The sequence below is a fragment of the Staurois parvus genome, unplaced genomic scaffold, assembly GCF_062004578.1.
Source record: "Staurois parvus isolate SC_StPar_1 unplaced genomic scaffold, SC_StPar_1.0 ptg000655l, whole genome shotgun sequence".
Classification (NCBI taxonomy): domain Eukaryota; kingdom Metazoa; phylum Chordata; class Amphibia; order Anura; family Ranidae; genus Staurois; species Staurois parvus.
Genome location: NW_028318451.1, coordinates 236,639 through 248,949, shown reverse-complemented (window position 1 = coordinate 248,949; position 12,311 = coordinate 236,639). Strand labels below are relative to the sequence as shown.

General features: G+C 40.3%; 1 long non-coding RNA gene across 1 annotated transcript; it reads right to left on the bottom strand.

Moving 5' to 3' along the window:
• Positions 1-7,164: 7,164 nt before the first annotated feature.
• On the bottom strand, positions 7,165-11,104 carry LOC149448835 (uncharacterized). The gene is made up of 2 exons (XR_016315484.1): positions 9,378-11,104; positions 7,165-9,126 (listed from the first exon to the last, which is right to left on the bottom strand). It is a non-coding gene; the product is annotated as an uncharacterized LOC149448835 (long non-coding RNA).
• Positions 11,105-12,311: the final 1,207 nt, after the last annotated feature.

Below are 12,311 nucleotides of genomic sequence, written 5' to 3'. Positions count from 1 at the left end.
AGACTCCTTCAAGAGATGGTTCAGGCCAGCTTAGTAGATTGATTTCCTAGATATACACAATATAACTGTATACTAACATTTATAGGTAAAGTTGATCCAGGATATATCTGATTGCCTCTCGGGGGATCAAGAAGGAATTTTTTCCCCTACAGGAGCAAATTGGATCATGCTTTTCTGGGTTTTTTTTGCCTTTCTCTGGATCAATTGTGGGTATGGGATTATAACTTTTTTGGTTGAACTGGATGGACGTTTGTGGGGGGTTTTTCAGCCATACTATGTGACAAATGTGTGTTTTTATATAGTATATCTATATTTCTACCTGTCTTACTACATAGTAAAGAAAGATGTTGTAAACTCCTTGAAGCTTGAAATTATAACATTATTTTTAAAATCAACCATAGTAACATTTGCATTACACATATAAAATTAAAATAAAGAAAGATATTAAAAACACAAACAACATTAAAAATAATCCTAATGAGAAGGATGAACCTGGTGCGTTGCTATTAATTTATTAATGTTCGGCTCAAGGATGTTCTCAAAGTCAGAGCAGTGTCCATAGCCCTGCACTGGACATGAGAATGCCAGAAACAGTCCATAGCTAATTCGTGGGGGAGTACTATTTGCTAGGGGAACAGAGATTTGGTACGTATGGGGGTTTCTCCTCTCCCCTGGATGAAACAGGTACCTAACCCTTGCAGTGGGGGTATGGCCTCACTGCAAGGAATAATTTTTTTTCCTGTCTGGAGTTGGGCTTTAAGACTTGTCAGCAGACTTGACCACTGATCAGTTATAACTTGTATTTTGTGTGGTTATTTGGAAAATAAAGTAATCACTAGGAATTACACTGTTATGTTATACAACTGATGAAACGTACAGTTTTTAAAAAATGTCTCTTCTTCTTTCTTCAAACTCCCACCACCACCTTATTTTTATTCAGTGCCCTCCAATTACACTTGAGGCTACTACTGCCCACTTTGAGAAGCACTGATGTACCAGAACACAAAGATCCTTCCTGACCATTGACTCTCCAGAGCCGTTCTCCTAGTATGTATGATGCATGCATCTTTTTAGCACCCAAGTGCATACCTTTACATTTATCAACATTAAACCTCATTTTCCACATAGTTGCCCAATCAAACAGTGCTTTAAGGTCTGCTTTTGAGGAGACATCCTGTAAGGACAGTATTCCATTACACAGCTCGGTGTCATCTGCAAACTCTGAAATGGTTCTTTTAATCCCAGACTATGTCATTTATAAATAGGCTAAAAAGTAAGGGTTCCAACTCTGAGCATTGGGGTACACCGCTAATAACCTTAGACCATTCAGAGTATGAATCGTTCACCACTACTCTCTGAATACAGTCTTTTAGTTTTCTACCGATTTGCAAACTGAAATTTCGAAGCCTATACGTTTTAACTTGCACATTAGCCGTGTGTGGGGAGCTGTACTATATCCACAGTCTAAGTTCTTGCTCACCTCATGAAGCTTCTGACTATTGCTTATATTTTGTTTGTTTTTTTAGATAAAAGTTATTCTATGTAATCTTTTAATAAACTTTCCAGTATCTTCCAGACTATAGAATTATTTGGTTAAGACTTTGATACCTTTTTTAAATTTAGGTACCACATCTGCTTTGCATCAACCTAGTGGTACTGAGCCAGTCATTAAAGGGCCTGTAAGTATACTTGCCTTACCTTTTAGTTTTAGTCCACAGTGCCTAGATGAGGGTGATGTTATCACCCCAGAGATCCAAGTGAATTGCTGAGAATTTCTTTCACTGTGCTGCAGTAGAGAAGCTGAAATTGAGTAATTATATTTATTAACTTTTTATCTACATTTTTTTTCATGTCATGCTAATCCTGACAATGAACTTCTCATTGGTTTGTAAATATACTGCTGGAAGGAATTTTTATATCGTTTTTTTAAGTGCAACCCCCCCCCCAAAAAAAAACTTTTGATTTTGCCAGAAATTCAGAGCTGTGAATTTGCTTTACTTTATATTGCTCCTTGACATAACACTTGCGCTTTAATGCAAGATCTACTTTAATATTGTATTTTTTTGTATGCTTTAAAAGGGGAAGACTGAATTATTAAGAAGTTGAGAATCTTCAAACCTAAAAAATTATGAATATTCAATTATGCTGTCATGTGAAAAGCAAATGTATGTTCGATTTTAATACCCAATCATTTACAGATTCTTTTTTCACATGAATGGATCATTTATATAAATATTCATGCACATTTTAAAGTGTATATTCTCAAATAATTTAGTAAATCTATCCTACTGGGTCCAGAAGGCTCATATATTTACAGCCTTCTTTCCCTCCTGTCTAGATTAGCCAGGCAGGCACACGGAGTGTAACAGATGACCTGGTAACTCTGTTGGTAGCAGCACTTTCTATTGCTGTTGTGCCACTGTCAAGGGTTAACCTGACAGTGGAGTCAAGACAACAATATTTCACTTTAAATTGAGTGACCAAAGCTGGCCATAGAGGAGTGAAAAACCAAATGTTATATCGATCAGAAAACGAAAATGACATATGATTGTGCCATCATTGGTTTTGTTTTTCTAAAATATATCCAGCATGTTGGATCAGGCAGTTTTGATTGCAGCACAAAAATCTTGTTCTGCAGCTGGCACACTAATGATGTGAAACAAACGATTTGACTATTAACATGAATTTTTGTTTGGTTTTCGCATTGTCTATGGCCTGCAAAAGTCCCAGTGAGTGACAACCTGCATAGCTACCTAGGAAGCGAATTGGAAAAAAGCTGAGTTTAAAGGTGAGACTACTAACCTGGAAAATCATAGAAAGCTATATTATAAATATATAGCATTTATAAAGACCATAAATAAAAATCTAAATTGGAATCAGTGTTGACCTCTTTTGTAAATACACAAAAATAGGAGTCATTGACTTTGATTACTGATTTAGTTATAATTACTAGTAATTTAATTATCACTACTTATGTCTAAAAGCTGGTGTTTTGAATTTCGCTAAACGATAAGAACCATCCATGTTTTCAGAAGTAAGTTGTCTCAGCAGTATCTTACCCTGCATAGTGAGAGGTGTAATGAAACCTAACGGATCATAAATGCTGTTCACTGAAGACAATACTTCTTGCTTTGTGAAGGGCTTGTCACAGGCTGATGCTTGAAATGTAAATGTGTCTTGTTTAACATTCCAAAGCAATCCAAGAATGTGTTGTGTAACAGAATGGTCAGATCCTAGTTGGAATTTCTTCACACTGACAGCATGGTCATCAGAAGGAAAGGCTATCATGACGTTGTCGCTGCTAGAGATGATTTTGTGAAGTCTGAGGTTTGCAGTGACAAGCATGTTCTGGGTTCTAGTAAGAAGGTCAATAGCTTCTTCTTCATTGGGCAGAGATTTGAGTCCGTCGTCTACATAGAAATTCCTTTTTGACGAACTGTCTTGCATCAGATCCAAATTCTTTCTCACCCTCTTGAGCTGTTTTCCTTAGTCCATAAATTGCTACTGCAGGAGAAGGACTGTTACCAAAAACATGTACCTTCATTCGACAGTCTATGACTTCATCGTTGACATCATTATTGTGGTACCATCAGAACCTGAGGAAGTTTCTGTAGTTTTCACAGACGATGAAACAGTGGAACATCTGCTGAATGTCAGCCATAACAGCAATTGGCTCTTGTCTGAAGCGAAGTAAAACTCCTATGAGATTGTTGTTCAGATTAGGCCCAGTGAGAAGATTGTCATTGAGGGAGACACCTTCATGACGAGAACTTGAGTCAAAGACCACTCTAATCTGGTCAGGCTTGCGAGGATGGTAGACACCAAAGCATGGTAGGTAACATTCTTCTCCTTCCGTAAGAGGAGGTGCAGGCTCAGCATGATCTCTCTCAAACACCTTCTGCATGAAGTTCACTAAGTGCCTTTTCATCTCAGGCTTCTGGTTCAAACTGCGTTTTAAAGAAACAAACCGTGATTTTGCGCGTACCCTATTGTTTGGTAGTCTCTTTCTTGGGGTACGAAATGGTAGAGGTGCTACCCAACTGTTAGAATCATCTTGGTAGAACTCTTTACTCATGGTTTTCAAGAATTCTTTGTCTTCTATGGTAGCTGCCAACTCATTGTCTTTAGTGGTTACCTCGAACACTTGTTGCCAATGTTGTCATCCCAGAGATTAAGAGCTTTCTTATTGTCTTGTATGATGGGCCATTGTGCACCTTTTTTCAAAGAGTCTTTCTTTCACAATATATTTATATGTGGTCATTGTGCAGAACAAGTTGTTCACCCATTTGACAGGACGTGTTTTAAAGGAAGAGACTGAGTAGAAACTCCTACCTTGTCGAGGCAGACATTGCCTATGATGACCCATCCTCGGTCCAGACACTGAGCATATGGTGCATTGTGTGGACTTTTGATTTGATGACGAACTTTGTGCACCCTTAGAATGTCTCGACCGAGTAACAGCAGGATATCAGCACTTTCGAGGGTTGGTATTCGGTTGGCTATGTGCTTTAAGTGAGAATGGTGAAAAGCAGCTTCAGGAGTAGGGATCTCCTCTTTAGTGTTTGGAATTTGGTTGCACTCAGTGATAGTGGGCAAAGATATTTCCACATTGTCATTCAGAGGAGTAACTACAAGAGCACTGGCTCTCCTACCTAAGACTTCTGTAGTGCCGGAACAAGTGCTTAGAGTACAAGGCAGAGCATCTCCAGTTATATTCAACAGTTCAAAAAACTGAGTTCTTGCAAGAGATCTGTTACTCTGATCATCCAGAATGGTATACAGTCTTATGGCCTTTTTCAGGTTGACCTTTGGAGTATACACGTACCAAGCATATCTTTGCACAGGATTTGTTGCAGAATCCTTCTCTACAGACCTCTGTACATGTAGAGAACACTGGGGTGGTAGGTGCTGCTTGATCTGGGCGCTCCCCGCCTTGCTTTGCCTCAGGAAGATTGTTTGTGAGTGTAGTAGAGTTGTGTGAATATTGATGAAGAGCTTGCACATGGTCATCACTGTCACACTCTATACATTTCATGATCGCTTTACAGTCCTTTGCAAAGTGTTCTGTGGAGGCACAGCATTTGTAGCAAACCCCAAATTTCCTCAAAAGTTCCTTACGTTCTTGGAGGGTTTTCTTTCTGAAGCAGATACATTTCTTAAGTGGATGTGGTTTGTTATATATTGGACATTGTTGATTTGGGTCCTCAATTTTCTTGTTTTGATCAGCCTTTTCAAGAACTGTAGCAGGCGCAGGTAGAACATTAGTCCTTTTCACTAACGCTGGACCACTATGGTTTCTGTGCGACATACGTGTGTTTGTAGGTCTTGGAGATAGTGTACTCAGGTTACAGTCCCCATATGAGAAACTTGGGTCATTCTTAGTGTCTGCAATTCTTTTGATGAACTCGCAGAAGTAGGTAAAAGGGAGGAAAGGCAACTCTATGTTCTTCCTTATACTTTGATCCAAGCGCTGCCCATCTTTCTTGAATTCCAAATGGTAGCTTGAGAACAATAGATATGATGCCGTAAGAGGTGTCAAGGTAATAGACCAGGTAAGTTGATGTCAGCCTTAGCAAGTTGAAGCTCTAATAGAACATCGCTGATTTCTTGAAACTTTAGATTGTCGCTTGCAGAAATCCTTGGGAAGCTTTGCAACCTTTTGAATAAAGCATCTTCAATGGTCTTTGGGCTGCCAAAGGTATGTTCTAGTCTGCCCCAAGCAGCATTAAAGCCTGCAGCAGGGTTTTCAATATGAACTGCTTTGAGCCTATTGATGCATTCAGTGGACTGGGGACCTAGCCATTTGATGAGTAGATCTAATTCCTCTGTGGCATTGATGTCTAGGTCACTCATTGTGGCCTTAAAAGTGGATTTCCAGCCTCTGTAATTTTCAGGCTTATCAAACTTGGTGAGGCCTGTCTTAACAAGCTCTCTGCGGAGCATGTATTTAGCAAACTGTGACATGTCCATGTTTTCAGATTTTGGATGCGTGACTGCAGGTGGAACAGAGTTGATTCTGACGGTTGGTGAACTTATGTGGAGTGACTTGGGAACATATGTTGCTCCTAAGGCATTCAATGCCGGAGCTGGCTTAAAGTCCATTGGCATGTTAGTTTGTAGAGTAGTGCGTTTGCTAGAAGGTACTCTGTTGGTGCCAAAGTATGATGGAAGGTCTATTAAATACACACCAGTGTCTGCGGCTAGCTGAGATGCTGCAGTCTGATGTATTGCAGTATATAAGGGCAAATCATCTTGAGGTACAGTAGGTGCAGAGAAGAGACTTTGAGTACTTTGGCTGCTGTGACAGCGAGTTGACATGCTGGAGAGGTGTGTGAAGAATCTGACACAAGATACAACTGAGTGTCTGGAACTGTTGTCTCTTTTGTTTTCACTAGCGGCTTGTTTTAAGACCCTTAACCTTGCCATGGCTGTGACATGCTCACATTGTTTTTCCAAAACTTAACCTCCCTGGCGGTATTCCCGAGTGTAGCTTGGGGTAAAGTTTCAGTACCACAAGCGGTAACCCCGAGCTACACTCGGGCTTACTATGCGGCGCTGCTGTGGGATCTGTTCTTCTCTTACCTTGTCCTGTGCTCCCGCGATGTCCCTCCTGCAGTGTCCCCTGTAATGTCCTCCACGGATGCCGGCATCTGTTTTCTGGGTTCCGTCCCCTGCGACGTCGGGACATGCGGGGACGGATCGTCGGGAAATTTGAAAATGACAAAGTGACATTCACTAAAATTGCATAGTAAAACATTACTGTATCAAACTATTTCACATACATTTTGTCCCTAGTGCTTTGTCCTGTGCCCTGCCTACATTTTTACTGTTCTTTCTGCCTGGAAACTGAGAAACGTCCATGGCATCCAAAAAGCCTCTCTTTAGGTCAAAATCGGTTTTAGACCAGCTAGAGAACAGCGATAGTAAAGAACTACTTGCAGAATTGAGTGATGATTCGTGGGGAAATTCGTCATCAGACACTGAACGATTTTGCGACTTTGCTCAGTGATGTGCGAACTTGGCGCTATATTTCAAAATTCTTTGTTTTTGGTTTGAATATATTATTGAATTAAATTTACACCCTGTTCCAATTTATTATGCAAATTATATTTTTCTCATTTACCTAAATAATTGATGTAAATAACAGTCAGCATAATTCTCATGTTATCAACTATTAAGAGTACAATTCATATTTTATTGAACAAACCTCCTAATGATAACAGTATTTTTGTTAAACATAAAAAACTTACAATGCACTGTTCCAAATTATTACGCACAGTAAGTTTCAAAACACTTTATAGGTTGTAAAGAACTGAAAATTGTAATTTGTTGTGTTTGCAGCATATTTACTGAAATCAAAAGCTATTTCAATCAAACATTTAACAACATTTTAACTTTTTAAACATTTTAACAGGTCACGTTACATTTTAACATAGGACCCCTTATTTGATAGCAGCTTCACAAGTCTTGCATCCACTGAACTTGTGAGTTTGTGGACCGTTTCTGCTTGAATTTGTTTGCAAGATGTCAGAATAGCCTCCCAGAGCTGCTGTTTGGATGTAAACTGCCTCCCACCCTCATAGATCTTTTGCTTGAGGATGCTCCAAAGGTTCTGAAGAGGATTGAAGTCAGGGGAGGATGGAGGCCACACCATGACTTTCTCTCCTTTTATCCCCATAACAGCCATTGATGCAGAGGTATTCTTTGGAGCATGAGATGGTGCATTGTCATGCATGAAGATGATTTTATTACGGAAAGCATAGTTCTTCCTTTTGTACCAGGGAAGAAAGTGGTCAGTCACAAACTCCACATAGAAACACAAGATCAGAGTGAGCGCACTAAATGGACAAGGAAAGCTGCTGGCATAAAGGATAAAACCTCACAATCCTCAGAGAACCTAATAATAAAATAAGAATGCAGCACTCATGATGAAAGCTTATTGTTAAAATACGTTAAAAACTGTTGATATAATGAATAAATAAAATGACAAGTGAAATAGTGAACAGGTGATGGTATAGATACACAAGGTGGGTAAAAATGACTCAAAGTCCCAACTAATACCATAAAAAACATAAAAGATGTAAAGTTCTGGTGATCCAGTAAACGGGTGAATGGATGATATCACTGTTCCATAAGCACAGGGTGTTCAAATTGGTAACGAATAAAGTGCAGGTGCTGTAAATGAAGTATGCTTGCACTTACCAGAAGCGCAAAGAATATGCGCATATAATAAATATCAAATCACAATCCGGGACCTCACAGTCATCGTGATAATGGTCATCAGAAGGTTAATAGGGTCACCAATGGTTCGCACACATCAGGTAGCTCTCCAAACATCATAATGGACCAGAATCCAGTGAAGGTGAAACACGCGGATACTCCCTTAAGCGATTCCAGTTGTTTAGGTTTAGATCCAGGTGTGAATCACCTAAACAACTGGAATCACTTAAGGGAGTATGCGCATATTCTTTGTGCTTTTGATGTGAAACCAATAATGGGTAACCAGAAATGTCCGAATGTGATCTTATTGCAATTGCAATTCCCGATTGGTCCGGAGAGACCAAAGAGGAGATAATAGGGGCCAACCTATCTCATTCAATAAGGACATAAAAAAGGGAGCCAATGTAGGGGCAAAATGTTTATAATAACTGGAAGTAATCCCATCAGGGCCCGGTGCTGTGGAAGTTTTTAGTATGCTAATCGCACGGGTTATTTCCTCCAAAGTGCATGGGGCATTGAGAGAGGATTTCTGAGAGGGTGTGAGAGCAGGGAGGGGTATAGAGTAAAGCCATGAGCCATTTGGAGAAGCGGAGGTTGGTTGTGGGGGAGCCAATTAGGGTGGAATAAAAATTTTCAACAATTCCCGGGACTTCACGGGGGAAGAGAGGAGATACGGCTGGATTTAGTATGTAACTTGTAGATATGTGGGGGTCGTATAGAGTGGTTTAACCCCTTCACACCTAAGGGTAAAACAAATCTAAATGCCTAAGCACAATTCTGCAACGTTGACATGTGATAGTAAAACCGTACATATCACAACTACTTTGTACATCCAGGTGGATTATACCTTGGTTTGTTCAGGACAAATTGGGCTTTCATTTGGTGGTAAATGGTAATGGATATCTCCTGATTTTTTTTTTTATTATCAAAGGAAAACTGGCCCAAAATAGTAAAAAAAAATTTTTTTTTTATTTAGCTGTGTGTTTCTTGTTACAACCATAACCTATCACCAAAGAATAACCCAAAATAAATTCTCCAACTCTTGACGGTTGCAGCGATACCATATATGCATATGTTATTTGTTGTTTGTACCCGTAGTACAGCCCAGAAACAATAGTGCACATTTTGTTTTTGTCTTTTTTTTTTTCACCTAAAACACACTGACACTGACATTAACACTAACTGACGCCGATACCAATTTTTTTTAAATCCTGACCTTTGACCCTGACCTAAACACTAACCCTGGCACTGAACTAGATCAAACCTTGATCTAGGTATTTTTCTTTTTTAATATTTATTTATCCTTTTTTTTTTTACAAACATTTTTTTTTCTCTCTATGCCAGGAGTTAGAGAGATACAATGTATCTCTCTTCTCCATTCATAGAGAAAAAAACAAGGGGGCTGGGCTGCACAGTGACTGATCACTGTGATAGCCAATCAGAGGCTATCACAGTGATCATGTGACCCGGGACCGATCGTTAGAATGGGACCCAGTGCTCTCAGTGACACCGCGGTCTCAGTGCTGGGAAAGCGCTGAGCGCCGCGCTCCCAGCACAAAGACCGGTACGCAAATATGCAGCCCCACGGAAAAGCCCAGTTCCGTGAGGCCGCATATTTGTGACGTTGGCGGGAAAGGGGTTAAGTTCTGTGCCAACATAGTAGAGGCTGAGTTACTATGTAATAAAAAATAAGACCTTCGATCAGCGCAGAGCTTTTTCAGTTTTCTGGGAAAGTAAAGTATTCAGTTCTAGACGCTTTTGCGATAACATCGTTTAATTAAGGAGAGATGGATTGCCAACATGTGCTCTATGTGCTTCCAATTCTCGGGTACGTTTCTGAATTTGTTTCCACCACTCTCTGTTTCTAGAAGGAGCCATGGAAATGAGGTGGCCTTTCAGGACCCCCTTATGAGCTACCAACAAAATGGCCAGGGAGATATCGAGAGTTGTGTTTGACTGAAAGTATTCTTGAATGGAGGTAACTACTTCTTGGCGAGAGTTAGTATCTGTAAGCATAGAGTCGTTAAGTCGCCAGGAGTAGGTGCTAAAGCTATGAAAGTGATAGCGCAATAATATTATGATCTGACCAGGGGCTTAAGTGAATGCAAGCTTTCCTAGAGTTAGCTAGCAGAATGGGGGAGCAATAGATATAATCTAGTCTAGCATAAGAGTCGTGGGTGGGAGTAAAATGAATAATCTCTGGCTCCTACATTATGTGCTCTCCAGGAGTCTACCAGTTGAAGTGTATCTAATTTTTTGGGAAGGCTTGGGAGGATGGTGAGGACGAGCTTCAGTCTAAAAGGGGATTAGCTCCCATCAAGAATTTTGAAAAAGCGGGAAGGATGCTTGCGCCAAATTTGGTGCATAGCCATTAGCGATCGTGAGTTCACGTCCCGAGAGGGTGCCTTTAATAATGATGAACCTGCTCTCAGGTCGCAATAAACATGTTGAATATCGAAGGGAAATGAGTTGTGTAAAAAAAATAGCCACTTTTAGTGGAGTGTAAAGTGTAGAACCCCTGTTTGTAAGATCTATGAAAATATGTTGAGTATTTAGCAGTTGCAAAATGAGTTTTCTGTAGTAAAATAATTTTTGCCCCTAGGCGTTTATTCTGAAGGCAGTTTTACGCTTATTTGGTGAGTTGAAACCCTGGACATTATGTGAGATACCAAAGATCCATTATCTCCTGCGCTCAAGGACTCAGATCAAACAGGCGTTAGTGACAAGCAGCTTGTTGTGTGTTCATCCACTGGTGATCAGAGCTTGTGCAGCTCTATCATGAAGCTGGGGAAGCTTAATAAAACTGTAGAGGAAGATGAAAGAAAGAGCGCACAAACCTTGCGCATTACCTCAATAAATAGTGACTAATTTTATTAATAAGGAAATATACTCACAAAATGATTGTATAACAGGCATAAGTAACCATAATCCAAACAGGGTTACAGGTAAATCAAAAAAGGGGGGATGAAGGCTAACGCGTTTCGAAGGCAAGGAGATATTCAGCCACCGAGTGTCAGTATTACAGCAGTTCAGCCTGTTTAGTGAACTGCTGTAATACTGACACTCAGTGGCTGAATATCTCCTTGCCATGGGAACTCTGCCATACTGAAGTTTCTATCTGCCAAACCCAGCTCTGATGAAGAAGGGAGCACCCTTCGAAACGCGTTAGCCTTCATTCCCCCCCCCCTTTTTGATTTACCTGTAACCCTGTTTGGATTATGGTTACCTATGCCTGTTATACAATCATTTTGTGAGTATATTTCCTTATTAATAAAATTAGTCACTATTTATTGAGGTAATGCGCAAGGTTTGTGCGCTCTTTCATCTTCCTCTACAGCATTATGTGAGATACACTGGATTATCATAGCAAACAAGAGTCACATCAATCAGCATTATGGTATTCATCTGAAAAGTATCCAATATAATTTGTCTAGTCAGTGGAGCATCCGGATCCACATCAGATAAGGCAAAATCCGCCAGTATCAATTCATGGAGCATCCAAGTCCCAATATGGTGGCCCGGACATCCACAAATTGGTATATAAACAACATCATGTACAAAAATAGAAACATAAAGCAATCGAATTGGAGCTTTAAGAGCCCCTACAACTAAAGAAATTGCAATAAACCATGGATCAGGTAGGCTATCTGCGCTTCCTGAAAAGACAGAAAAATTAACCATTAAAGGGCCAATCAAGCCCAAACTCTGCCACCGTAAAACATGGGAGGCGGAGTAACCACCCCGCAACTGGTCGGTGACATCTCTGGCCATGCTAGGCGGTAGGGTGGGGTCACGTGTCCAAGAGTCCAACAGCACCAGCATATGGGCGGTAAAGTAAAGGCCTGATGACCCTTGCTGAACTTTTGCTCGTCCATATAGAAAAGGAGATCAAACATAATATACATATGAGTATGAAGAGATTGCAGCATTGTACAAAAACCCATCGAAAGAGTGAGTGACATGTAAATGACCGGAATCCTTTCATCCTGGTTCTTGTCTGACTCTCCTCCTTTCCCTTCGTGGAGATGGAGTATGCCAAATTGAAGATACTCGAGGAGTGGAAGGAGGGAGTTGAGGTCAGGGAGCGTCCG